Below are 12377 nucleotides of genomic sequence, written 5' to 3'. Positions count from 1 at the left end.
CGCAGCAGATACCGTTACAGCGTCTTAAATAGCTCAGCAGATTCTGTTACAGTTACTTATATTGCGCAGTTCATTACCGGGGGGGGGGGGGGGGGGGGGCGCGGAATATGCCCTTGCTCCGGGCACCATGGCACCTAGCTACACCCCTGCCTGCTGCAAGCTTACAATCTCTACGGGATGCGGTCATTTGGTCTACTGCATTATGGTCGACAGTCATTAGGTCGAATCCATTAGGTCGACATGCTAAAAGGTCGACATGACTCTAGGTCGACATGGGAAAAGGTCGACATGACTCTAGGTCGAAAGGTCATTAGTTCGACAGGTCATTAGTTCGACAAGGTCATTAGTTCGACATTGTCTATGTCGACATTCACAAGGTCGACATGGAGTTTTTCACTGTTTTTTGAGCCAACATGTGCCGACAGGCGGTATTTCATGCCCTACCATCCACTAGGGCGTGGTGGGAGAATAAAATAGTGTGCCGAGCGTAGCGAGGCACCGTGCCCGACGCATTGCGAGCGCAGCGAGCGATGCGAGGGGATGCAGTGCACTTTAAACTGTGTCCATGTCGACTGTGTTGACATTCAGGTAAAAAAACAGTGAAAAACCCAATGTCGACCTTGTGAATGTCGACATAGACAATGTCGAACTAATGACCTTGTCGAACTAATGACCTGTCGAACTAATGACCTTTCGACCTAGAATCATGTCGACCTTTTCCCATTTCGACCTAGAGTCATGTCGACCTTTTAGCATGTCGACCTAATGGATTCGACCTAATGACTTTCGACCATAATGCAATAGACCAAATGATCCCAACCCGTTAGGTTGGCAGGGTCATTAGGTCGACACAAGCATTAGGTCAACATGGGGAAGGTTGACAGTCAAAAAGTCAACATGGGGTTTTTCACTTTTTTTGAGCCGTCATTTGCCGACAGGGGGTATTTCCTGCCCTACCATCCACTAGGGCGTGGTGGGAGAATGAAATAGTGTGCTGAGCCATGCGAGGGGACACGGCGCATTTTTTTTGTGTCCATTTCGGAAAAAGTAATTAAAAAAACATGTCGACATTTTGACTGATGACCTTCCCCATGTCGACATAATGCTTGTGTCGACCTATTGACCCTGTCGACCTAACCCCATGTTGACCTTCAGACATAGTTGCTGTCTATCCAATGATCCATACCCATTTTAACATCTATTATATATTTAGATTATATTTAAAATACCAAGTGGTTTTATACAACTATGACGGGTCCTCACTAGCATTCCCATTGTATATATTACATTTAGTCTATTAGTTATTTGACTCCAAAACACCAACAAGTGTTCGGGGAAAGGCTGCAGCTGAACATATGAGATGTGATCTGCCAAAAAGCAGATGGGAGAAAACCCTGGCAGGATATATTGGAATGTTTTCCCTCCTATTCAGCTCTATAGAGTTGCTGCAAACACACATGCTATGCTCAGGAACACTGATTGCTTGCTGTATGCATCCTGTCCTACAACTGACAACCACAGGCAACTGTGTGCATTGCAAGCAATTATCTGACCCAGCATGCAGTGTGAGGCAGCACTTCCTTACTTATGGTGCATTTTGGGAGCTGTAGTCCACTCCACACTAAGTATTGTGGACAAAAGGCTGAGGACTGAGGACAAGCTGCTACGAGGGTAATGTACAGGAAGATACAACACTTCATTGTGCCAGCACTTCTGTATGATAGTGATACATCTGTACTGAAGGCCCCTTATTTATTTATTAACAGTTTCTTATATATAGCATATATACATTCCGCAGCGCTTTACAGAGAATATTTGAACATTCACATCAGTCTCTGCCCCAGTGGAGCTTACAATCTATATTCCCTACCACATGTACACACACAGACATTCTAGGGTTAATTTTGTTGGGAGCCAATTAGCTTTATATTTACCATTATATTTTTGGATTGTGGGAGGAAACCGGAGTACCCTGAGGAAACCCACGCAAGCACAGAGAGATTATACAAACTCCGCACAGTTAGAGCCATGGTGGAAATTGAACCCATGACCTCAGCACCGTGAGGCAGTAATGCTAACCATTACACCATCCGTGCTGCCCAATCACTCCCTACATCATATGGGTCCATTCTGTCAAATGTATTTTTCATTTATTTATGAATAATGATTAATAATGATCAACAGCTGTCAGTCCATAGCGCACCGCAGAGATAGACTCAATCAGACAAGTCTTTCATACGTTGCATAAATCTTTTCCAAGGGTCATGTTCCATTTTTTGACATATGTGTAATGAAAATTGGATTAGCTTTTTTTTACGGAATGAGTCTCGTAAACAGGCTTTTTTGGCTACGAAATGGGACATATTTTTGAAACATTTTTTGTGTCACGCCAGAAACATAGCTGAAAGATTGGCAGAGGCGTATACTGTGAGCCAGTGCTGTATACCGTCCAAAAGGGTTCTCTAGTCTAAATAGTTTGTGTCTGTTTTTCACTTGTTCCATTGTTTTATGATATATGAAAACAGGCTCAATCTATGTGTCTTTTCTGGCCTCCACACCTCTCTTTACGCCAAGATGCATAGTTCTTGCCTGTTTTTTATTATATAAATCGATATTGTACATAACAGCCTTGAAAAATAGGCTGCAGCCAAACGTGTATAAAAAAAATAAAATCTCATGTTTTGTCTATTGGATAATAAAGCAAGCACGCGCCAAAGCCAGAGACACTCACGTTTCGTGTTTCGCTTCTCTCACACTAAAGGAGAAGTATCCATCTTTTTTAGCCATGGTATTAGGCACTGTAGTAAATGGTGCGTGCAAGACTGTGGTCAGCATGGATGGGATATGTGGTCGTGATCGAAAATGTGAGGATGAATTAGACTGTGCCAATGCTTTTATATTGCTTTTTAGTCCAGTATGAAATCATCCTGCATAGTTTAGGAATAGACTAGTGATAATGTACCTGCCAGGACAGAATTTGAAATACTGTGTAATGTTCAAGGCTGGCTGGGCCTGAGGTGTTCTTTTCTGATGGTCATCAGGGTTCATGATAGAGTTGACCAACGTACTTTAATGTATAGAACGTAGTAGTAGTGAGCTTTAGTCTTAAGGAGGCTGCAATTGTCTAGGGATTGCTGGTTGCATACAGTACACTGCTAATGCTGGTTGCTATTGCTGGTGGAACACAGTGCACCGCTACTGCTGTTTGCACATGGTGCACTGGTATTGCTGGTTGCACACGATACACCACTACTGCTGGTTGCACATGGTGCACTGGTAATGCTGGTTGCAGACAGTTCACTGCTATTACTGGTTGCACATGGTACACCACTACTGCTGGTGGTACACGGTGCACCGCTACTGCTGGTTGCACACATTACACTGCTACTGCTGGTTGCACACGTTACACCCCTACTGCTACTACTGATTGCACTCCGTACACCACTACTGCTGGTAGTACATGGTGCACCACTACTGCTGGTTTCACACGGTGCACTGGTATTGCTGGTTACACACGGTACACCGCTACTGCTGGTTGCACACGGTGCACTAGTATTGCTGGTTGCAGATGGTACACTGCTATTACTGGTTGCACATGGTACACCACTACTGCTGGTGGTACATGGTGCACCGCTACTGCTGGTTGCGTGCATTACACCGCTACTGCTGATTGCACACGGTACACCACTACGGCTACTACTGGTTGCACTCCGTACACCACTAATGCTGGTGGTACACGTACACCACTATTTGACAGACTTGGAGGTAGGAGAGCCCTGCTGCAAGCTTACAATCTATATACAGTATATATATATATATATATATATATATATATATATGCAAATAAAGTTAGAAATAAGGGCTTTAAAATAGATGCATCATATAATGAGGGTTAACCAGAGCATTATTAGCATAAGTAGATGATGAAATGTGAATGCTGGCAGTTAGCGGATCTCCATGTAGGTAAACAGGCAAATGTAAGCAGCAGAATGTTGATACAAATAGTTTAGCTACCTGCAGTTCATTAATATTACATAGCGCAAGTGTAAAAGCATCAGCTGAATAAGTAGAGATGCCAATCCCGGGGCATGCTTTCAATCTCAAGAATCGGGATTGAAAAATGCTCAATCCAGGGATTCACGGGATCCTGGGACTGGGCTCCCTATGAAAAAAAACTTGCATGCACATTTACTTACGTGGCCGGCTACATGCAACCATGTAGTGCACATGGTTTTGCCCATTTTCCAAACAAATTTGTACTGCGATCAGATCTGAATAAAGGCCTTTGTGTGTAGTGTACCCATAGTATATACTGTCAGAAGGTCGGTGTGTGATTGTTCTGCATCCAAGCAGCATTATCCAAGCTGCGAATTAAAAACAAATTTAAAAAATCTTGATCAATTGTTCTCGTCTTTATTCATTCTTTGTGTGTACTGCACCCATAGTATACACTGTCAGAAGGTTTGGCAGTCCCTCTGGCTGAAATTACTGTTTTGTCAAGTGCGCAATGTCCTATTTACAACCTACGGGTGGGTGGCCGTACTCAGGGACAATTCCATCTTGCAGCTCTTTTTTTGCCATTAAGTGCTTTTTGAGGCCTACTTTTTCAAACTGCCATCCTGTCTGCTGCTGCAGTGCCACTCCTAGATGAGCCACGTGTTTGTGTCGCACACTTGTGTGGCTTAGCATAGTTATCCAGCTACCTTGGTGCAACCTTTTGCCCTAAAAACCATATTGTGAGGTATAAAGTGGTCAAAGTTGTCTGGAAAGGACTGTAAATTAATGTTATTGAGGTTAATATTACTCTAGGGACAAAAAAATGCAAAAATTATGTGATTTGGACGTTTTTTGACCATTTTTCAAAAAAATCCAAAGCCACATCCAAAGCCTTTCACCACGGTTTGACAAAGCCGAATCCAAATCCCGGTGACGAATCCAAATCCAAATCTTTGGCCCCAGCGCTCATCTCTAGCTCAAATCACATGTGATGCGCGCTCCCATGTAGTCCATATCGCAAGGCAAAATTAATATGTGCAGGCAGGTATTTTTGTACCATGGCCCTGATTCTGGTTCACTTGCAAAACGAATTCTCTCTCTAATTCGACAAAACCATGCTGCACTGCAGGTGGGGCAGATGTAACATGTGCAGAGAGAGTTAGATTTAGGTGAGTTATTTTGTTTATGTGCAGAGAAAATACTGGCTGCTTTATTTTTACACTGCAATATGCTGTAGATATTAGTTTGAAGTACAAATCTCACCCAAATGTAAATCTCTCTGCACATGTTACATCTGCCCCACCTGCAGTGCACATGGTTTTGTCCGTTAGAGAAAAATTGCTTTTGCAGGTGAACCAGATCACATCGGGTCTAGTTCAGGGAATCGATATGTACTTTACATATTTAAATTACATATTGTAGTCTAGTCCAAATCTCATGTAGTTCAAATGTGCCCATACACGGTGCTATGTGTTGTACTGTAGGTGCGATTTGAACTATACAATAAGTGCTGTACAATTTGAACTTCAGTGCTATGCGATGCTATACAATTTCAATTGTATGCCATTTGAACTGCATACAAATGGACTAAACAACATTATGTAATTAGTTCATATCGTATACAATGTGCTAGAACAGTGATGCGATGCGATGTAGTACAAAAAGTATTGCCTTCACATACTTTTGTACTATGCAATCTAAAGTCCACGGGAGCGCGCATCGCATCGTAAGTGTATGGGCACCTTTATGGAGTTCAAATAGCACAGTGTATGAAGTTAAAATCACATATTTATTTATTTATTTACAGTTTCTTATATATGGCAACATATTCCGTTGCGCTTTACAATTGGAAACAACAGTCATTAAACAAACTGGGTAGATACAAACCGACATGGAGGTAGGAGGGCCCTGCTCGCAAGCTTACAATCTATAGGGATAATAGGAGGGATACATAAGGATAGAATTCCATAGCATGACAGTCCCATGAGATGCAGTCCTGATGGGATGCAAATAGATATAAATGCTACGGTGGTTGTGTGGGGGTCCTGAATATGATAGGCTTGCCTGAAGAGGTGAGTTTTCAGGGAACGCTTGATGGTTTGGAGGCTAGAGGAGAGTCTTAATATGCATGGGAGGGCATTCTATAGGGTGGGTGCTGCCCGACAAAAATCCTGCAAGTGCAAGTGGGAGCAAGTAATGAGTGTGGATGAGAGACGCAGATCTTGTGCAGAGCGGAGGGGTCGGTGGGGATATATTTTGAGATAAGCGAAGAGATATAAGTCGGTGTAGTCAGAGTAATGGCTTTGTATGTAAATAGAAGTATTTTATATTGAATGCAGTAATATACAGGCAACCAATGGAGGGACTGACAGAGCCAATCAGCAGACGATGAGCATCTAGCCAGGAAGATCAGCCTCGCAGCTGCATTCAAAATGGATTGTAGTGGTGAGAGTCTTTTCTTAGGAAGACCAGTAAGGAGGCTATTGCAATAGTCAATACGTCATATTATGAGTGCATGGATTAGAGTTTTTGCAGTGTCTTGTGTAAGGTACAGACGAATTTTGGATATGTTTTTTTTAAATACATGTAACACAATTTAAAGACAGATTGAATGTGGGGAATGAAGGACAGTTCAGAATCGAGGATGACACCTGGCAGCGAGCTTGTGCAGTAGGATTAATTGTTATGTTCTGAACAGTGATAGAGAGATCAGGTTGGTAACTACTCTTGGCTGGTGGTAATATAATTGGCTGGTGGGAATATAATTAATTCTGTTTTGGAAATGTTGAGTTTGAGGTGTCGGGATGACATTCAAGATGAAATGGCAGAAAGACATTCAGAGACACGGAGCAATACTGATGGTAACAATTCCGGGGAGGATAGATAGATTTAAGTATCATCAGCGTACAGATGATACTGAAATCCAAAAGAGTTGATTAGTTTCCCAAGTGAGGAGGTATAGATTGAAAAAAGCAGAGGACCTAAGACTGATCCTTGTGGTACTCCAACGGACAGAGGTAGTGAGGAGGAGGTAGAATCAGAGAAGCGAACACTGAAAGAGCGATTAGATAGGTAGGAAGAGAACCAAGAAAGGGTTGTGTTCTAAAGACCTAGGGATTGTAGTGTTTGTATGAGAAGAGAGTGGTGGACAGTATCAAAGGCAGCTGAGAGATCTGGAAGAATAAGAAGTGAGAAATGGCCTTTAGATTTACTGTAGCAGTGGCCAGATCATTAACTACTTTAGTCAGTGCTGTCTCTATGGAGTGTTGAGCGCAAAAGCCTGACTGAAGTGGGTCCAATAAGTTGTAGAGAAAGTGTGTGAGGCGAGTGTAGGCAAGTCTCTCAAGTAGCTTGGAGAGGCATGGGAGCTGAGAGATAGGACGATAGTATGAGAGCAAGTTTGGATCAGAACTGTGTTTTCTTTAGAATGGGAGTAATAAGTGAATGCTTGAACAGAGAAGGAAAGATACCAGTAGAGAGAGAGAGGTTACATATTTTAGTCATGCTTGGAATAAGCACAGTAGACAGAGCTTTACTGACTTATAAGAGTATAGGATCAAGAGGAGAGTTAGTGGGGTAGGAAGATGAGAAGAGTATGAAATGGATACTGTACTTCATCCTCACTTGTGGGGTCAAATGAGGAGAAAGTGGCAAAGGGCTCAGGAAAAGGAAGTAAGCAGGTCACTGGCTGAGGAAGAGCATGCCATTTCATCTTGGATTTTAACCCCTTCCCGACATTTGACGTATATATACGTCATGGCCGGGAAGTACTTCCCGACACATGACGTATATATACGTCATGACTTCAAACTGTCACTGCGTCTAGAGACGCAGTGACAGAGGGACGATGTCTGCTGTCCCTGACAGCAGACATGTCCCTGCATGCCCAGGGGGGGCTGCGATGCCGCCCCCCCGTCGGCGATCGCTGTGATTGGCTGTTCAGTGTGAACAGCCATTCACAGCGTTTTCTGTGTCACCGGCGAATAACGTTCGCCGGTGGCACGGGATCGGAGGTGATTGGTGCTGTAAAGTACAGCACCAATCACCGCGGGGTGTAAGGGTGACACTGGTGTCACCCCACCTCACCCCGCCCGCCCCCAAAGGCCGTGATTGGTTCGTCGGACCGACGGACCAATCACAGCCATGGAGGGGGGTTTAAACTAACGGTGACTGCACTGCAGACGCCATTCCGGTCTGGAATAGCGTGCAGTGCGGTCACCGTGCCCAGCTGTCGCCATTTACTGACCAGAACCTTGCTAAATACTTACCTGATCACTGCCTGGATCTTGCTTCCTCTTGTGACATCCTGTGCTGTGTTGTGCTGTGTTGTGCTGCTGCGAGTTATTAGATAGAGAGATAGAGAGAGAGAGATAGAGAGGCCTAGTGACAGAGAGTGCTATATTTTGTGCTGCTGCAGTGTAATAGAGTTATAGATAGAGAGATAGAGAGAGAGAGATAGAGAGAGAGAGATAGAGAGAGATAGAGAGATAGTGACAGATTGTGCTATATATTTTTTATATAACTGACTGCTGCCCCCCCTTTTGTGCTGATCAGTATAAATTAACTGATCAGCAACTTTTTGGGGGCGCAGGGTTTTTTTTATATATATATATATATATATACCTGTCAGTGCTGCTGCTGCAGTGTCATAGAGTGATAGATAGTGAGAGATAGAGAGATAGAGAGATAGAGAGAGATAGTGACAGAGAGTGATAGAGACTGCTATATTTTGTGTCTGCTGCCCCCCTTTTGTGCACCCCCAGCAACTTTTTGGGGGTGCAGGGGTTATTTTTCATATATATAACTGTCAGTGCTGCTGCTGCAGTGTCATAGAGTGATAGATAGTGAGAGATAGAGAGATAGAGAGAGATAGTGACAGAGAGTGATAGAGAGTGCTAAATTTTGTGTCTGCTGCCCCCGCCTTTTGTGCTGATCACTATATCTGAGGTGATCAGCAACTTTTTGGGGGTGCAGAGGTTTTTTTTTTTTTATATATATATACCTGCCAGTTGCACTGTCAGTTGCACCAAAGGTTGTGCACCTGCTGCCCCTCACTGGTAATCAGTGTCACATCACTGATCACCTTTTTTTTTTTTTGTGGGTGCTGTGGGGTCTTTTTTTAATTTTTTTTTTACACACACTGTGATTTTGTGGGTGTCCTGTGGCCACTGTGCGCTGATCAGTGACGTACATCACTGATCATCTTTTTCGGCACAGGGTTGATCTATTTTTATTTTTTTTTTTATCAAATTCCTGTTGCCTTTGAGCGCTGTTCAGTGACGGACGTTACTGACCAACATCTGTGCTCAATTTTTGGCGCAGGACCTTTTTTTTTTTTTTTTTAACCCCTTCAATTTTTTTTTTTTAACCCCTTCAATTTTTTTTTTTTTTTTAACCCCTTCAATTTTTTTTTTTTGTATAAAGTATTTTTTTTTTTCTGCACTACATACACACTACACACTACATACCCCCCGGGTTGAAATAAAGTTTGTACCCCCCCCTACACTATACACGTGTTGAAACATTTCACTACCAGTAACACAAAAATAAAAATGGCATCCCAAATGTCATCCCAAATGTCATCCCAGTCATCCAGAAGAATGTATTCAGCGGAGGAGGCATATGCCATGCTTGCCTCTGACTCTGACACAGCCAGTGATGCAAGCGGGGAATTTGAAGGATTCGTCTTAAGCTCCTCTTCCTCCTCTGGTGATGAGGGACCCCCTCAAAGACGCCCCCGTAGAGCAGCTGAGACCCACCCCCAAATAATTGATCTCGTATGGACCCCACCACCAGACAATTTTGAGCCCCAGGTTCCTGAGTTTTTGGCCATGCCAGGAATCCAATTTGATTCCACAGGTCTCAGAGAAATTGACTTTTTCAAATTATTTTTCTCTGATGATTTTATCAATTTAATGGTGGACCAAACTAATTTATATGCCCAGCAGTTTATTGCTCAAAACCCCACGTCATCATTTGCTAGGTGGACCCCTGTAGATGCAGTAGAGATGATGACGTTTTGGGGTCTGGTGTTTCATATGGGCATAGTAAAAAAGCCACAAATTAGGCAATATTGGAGTACAGATGTTCTGTACAGCACCCCATTTTACCGTATGGCCATGCCCCGGGCTCGATTTGAGATGATCCTTAAATTTTTGCATTACAACGATAATGCACAGTGCCCACCCAGAGATGATCCCACCTTTGACCGGCTATTCAAAGTCAGGCCGGTCATTGATCATTTCAGTGCCAAATTTGAAGAGATGTACATCCCAGATAAATTCATTTGCATAGACGAGTCCCTTATACATTTTAAAGGAAGGGTTAAATTCCGCCAGTACCTTCCCAGTAAGAGGGCAAGGTATGGCATAAAAATGTATAAACTGTGTGAAAGCACCTCAGGGTACACTCACAGGTTTAGGGTATATGAAGGGAAGGATTCAAGAATTGAACCGCCAGAATGCCCCCCCTCCCTCGTAGGTGTTAGTGGAAAAATTGTCTGGGATTTAGTGCACCCCTTCCTGGATAAAGGTTATCACCTCTATGTGGATAACTTTTACACTAGCATCCCCCTGTTTAAGGCCCTTGGTTCAAGAGGTACAGCAGCTTGCGGTACTGTGCGCAAGAACCAAAGAGGCCTCCCAAAAACGCACATTGCCCAAGTAATGAGAAGGGGTGAAAGCAGGGGAATATGCACCGAAAATATGTTGTTGGTCAAATATAAGGACAAGAGGGATGTCCTTATACTGACAACAATTCAGGGAGACAGTACCACCTCCGTCCCTGTACGAGGTACCAGTACCCACACCTCAAAACCTAATTGTATCCTGGATTACAATAGGTACATGGGCGGAGTGGATCTTTCAGATCAGGTACTGAAGCCATACAGTGCCCTGCGGAAAACAAAAATCTGGTACAAGAAGCTGGCCGTGTATATCATCCAGATGGCACTGTATAACGCTTACGTGCTATTCCGTTCTACCGGCCAGAGGGGGACATTTATGCACTTTCAAGAGGAAGTCATAAAGGGCCTAGTATTTGGGAACCAGCAGGCAGAGGGCCCCAGTACTTCTAGTACTGGCCCCCGTATTGTACCAGGGCAGCATTTTCCGAACGAAATCCCCTCCACTGCAAGAAAGGGCAGGACACAAAAAAGGTGCAAAGTTTGCTATAAAAAGGGAATAAGAAAGGAAACTATTTTCCACTGTGAAACTTGCCCCGACAAACCCGGCCTATGTATAAAGGAGTGTTTTAAAATATACCACACATCTATGGATTATTAGGTTCATCATTTCACCGTGCTTCGGGGGTCTTGCTAATGCCACATAGCACCCACCAACATTCCACCAGAATCTGAGCTGCAAAATCCAAAAATCACTCCTTCCCTTCTGAGTCCTGCCATGCACCCAACTGGTATTTTTTGGTCACATATGAGGCATTGCCATACTCGGGAGAAATTGGGGCACAGATTTTGGGGTGCTTTTTCTCCTTCATACCTTATGAAAATGAAAAATTTTGAGCCAGAACTGCATTTTTGTGTAAAAAAATGTAATTTTTCATTTTCACTGCCCAGTTGTACCACAATTGGTGAAACCCCTGGGGGTTTGAAATGTACACTATACCCCTAGATGAATTCCCTGAGGGGTGTAGTTTGCAAAATGGGGTCACTTGTGGGGGGGTTCCACTGTATTGGTGCTTTGGGGGTCTTGCTAATGCGACATAGCACCCACCAACATTCCACCAGAATTTGTGCTGCAAAATCCAAATATCACTCCTTCCCTTCTGAGTCCTGCCACTTTTTGGTCACACATGAGGCATTGCCGTACTCGGGAGAAATTGGGGCACAGATTTTGGGGTGCTTTTTCTCCTTCATACCTTCTGAAAATGAAACATTTTGAGCCAGAACTGCATTTTTGTGTAAAAAAATGTAATTTTTCATTTTCACTGCCCAGTTGTATCAAAATTGGTGAAACCCCTGGGGGTTTGAAATGTACACTATACCCCTAGATGAATTCCCTGAGGGGTGTAGTTTGCAAAATGGGGTCACTTGTGGGGTGGTTCCACTGTATTGGTGCTTTGGGGGTCTTGCTAATGCGACATAGCACCCACCAACATTCCACCAGAATTTGTGCTGCAAAATCCAAATATCACTCCTTCCCTTCTGAGTCCTGCCACTTTTTGGTCACACATGAGGCATTGCCGTACTCGGGAGAAATTGGGGCACAGATTTTGGGGTGCTTTTTCTCCTTCATACCTTCTGAAAATGAAAAATTTTGAGCCAGAACTGCATTTTTGTGTAAAAAAATGTAATTTTTCATTTTCACTGCCCAGTTGAATCAAAATTGGTGAAACCCCTGGGGGTTTGAAATGTACACTATACC

The 12377-nt window shown here is 43.5% G+C and overlaps 1 protein-coding gene across 3 annotated transcripts in view; it reads left to right on the top strand.

Annotated features, from left to right (window-relative positions):
- Window positions 1–1564: 1564 nt before the first annotated feature.
- Window positions 1565–12377, top strand: part of METTL27 (methyltransferase like 27) — a 53221-nt gene continuing 42408 nt past the window's right edge. For 2 of the 3 annotated variants that reach the window (XM_083172052.1, XM_083172050.1), the window contains exon 1: window positions 1587–1671. The gene's annotated coding sequence lies outside the window, so the exon portion shown is untranslated. Of the gene's footprint in view, window positions 1672–12377 lie in introns of all 3 variants that reach the window. The other variant, XM_083172051.1, reaches the window with a different exon arrangement.

Source organism: Crinia signifera, chromosome 2, assembly GCF_055691185.1.
Source record: "Crinia signifera chromosome 2, ASM5569118v1, whole genome shotgun sequence".
Lineage (NCBI taxonomy): Eukaryota > Metazoa > Chordata > Amphibia > Anura > Myobatrachidae > Crinia > Crinia signifera.
This window is presented reverse-complemented; position numbering and strand designations above follow the sequence as displayed.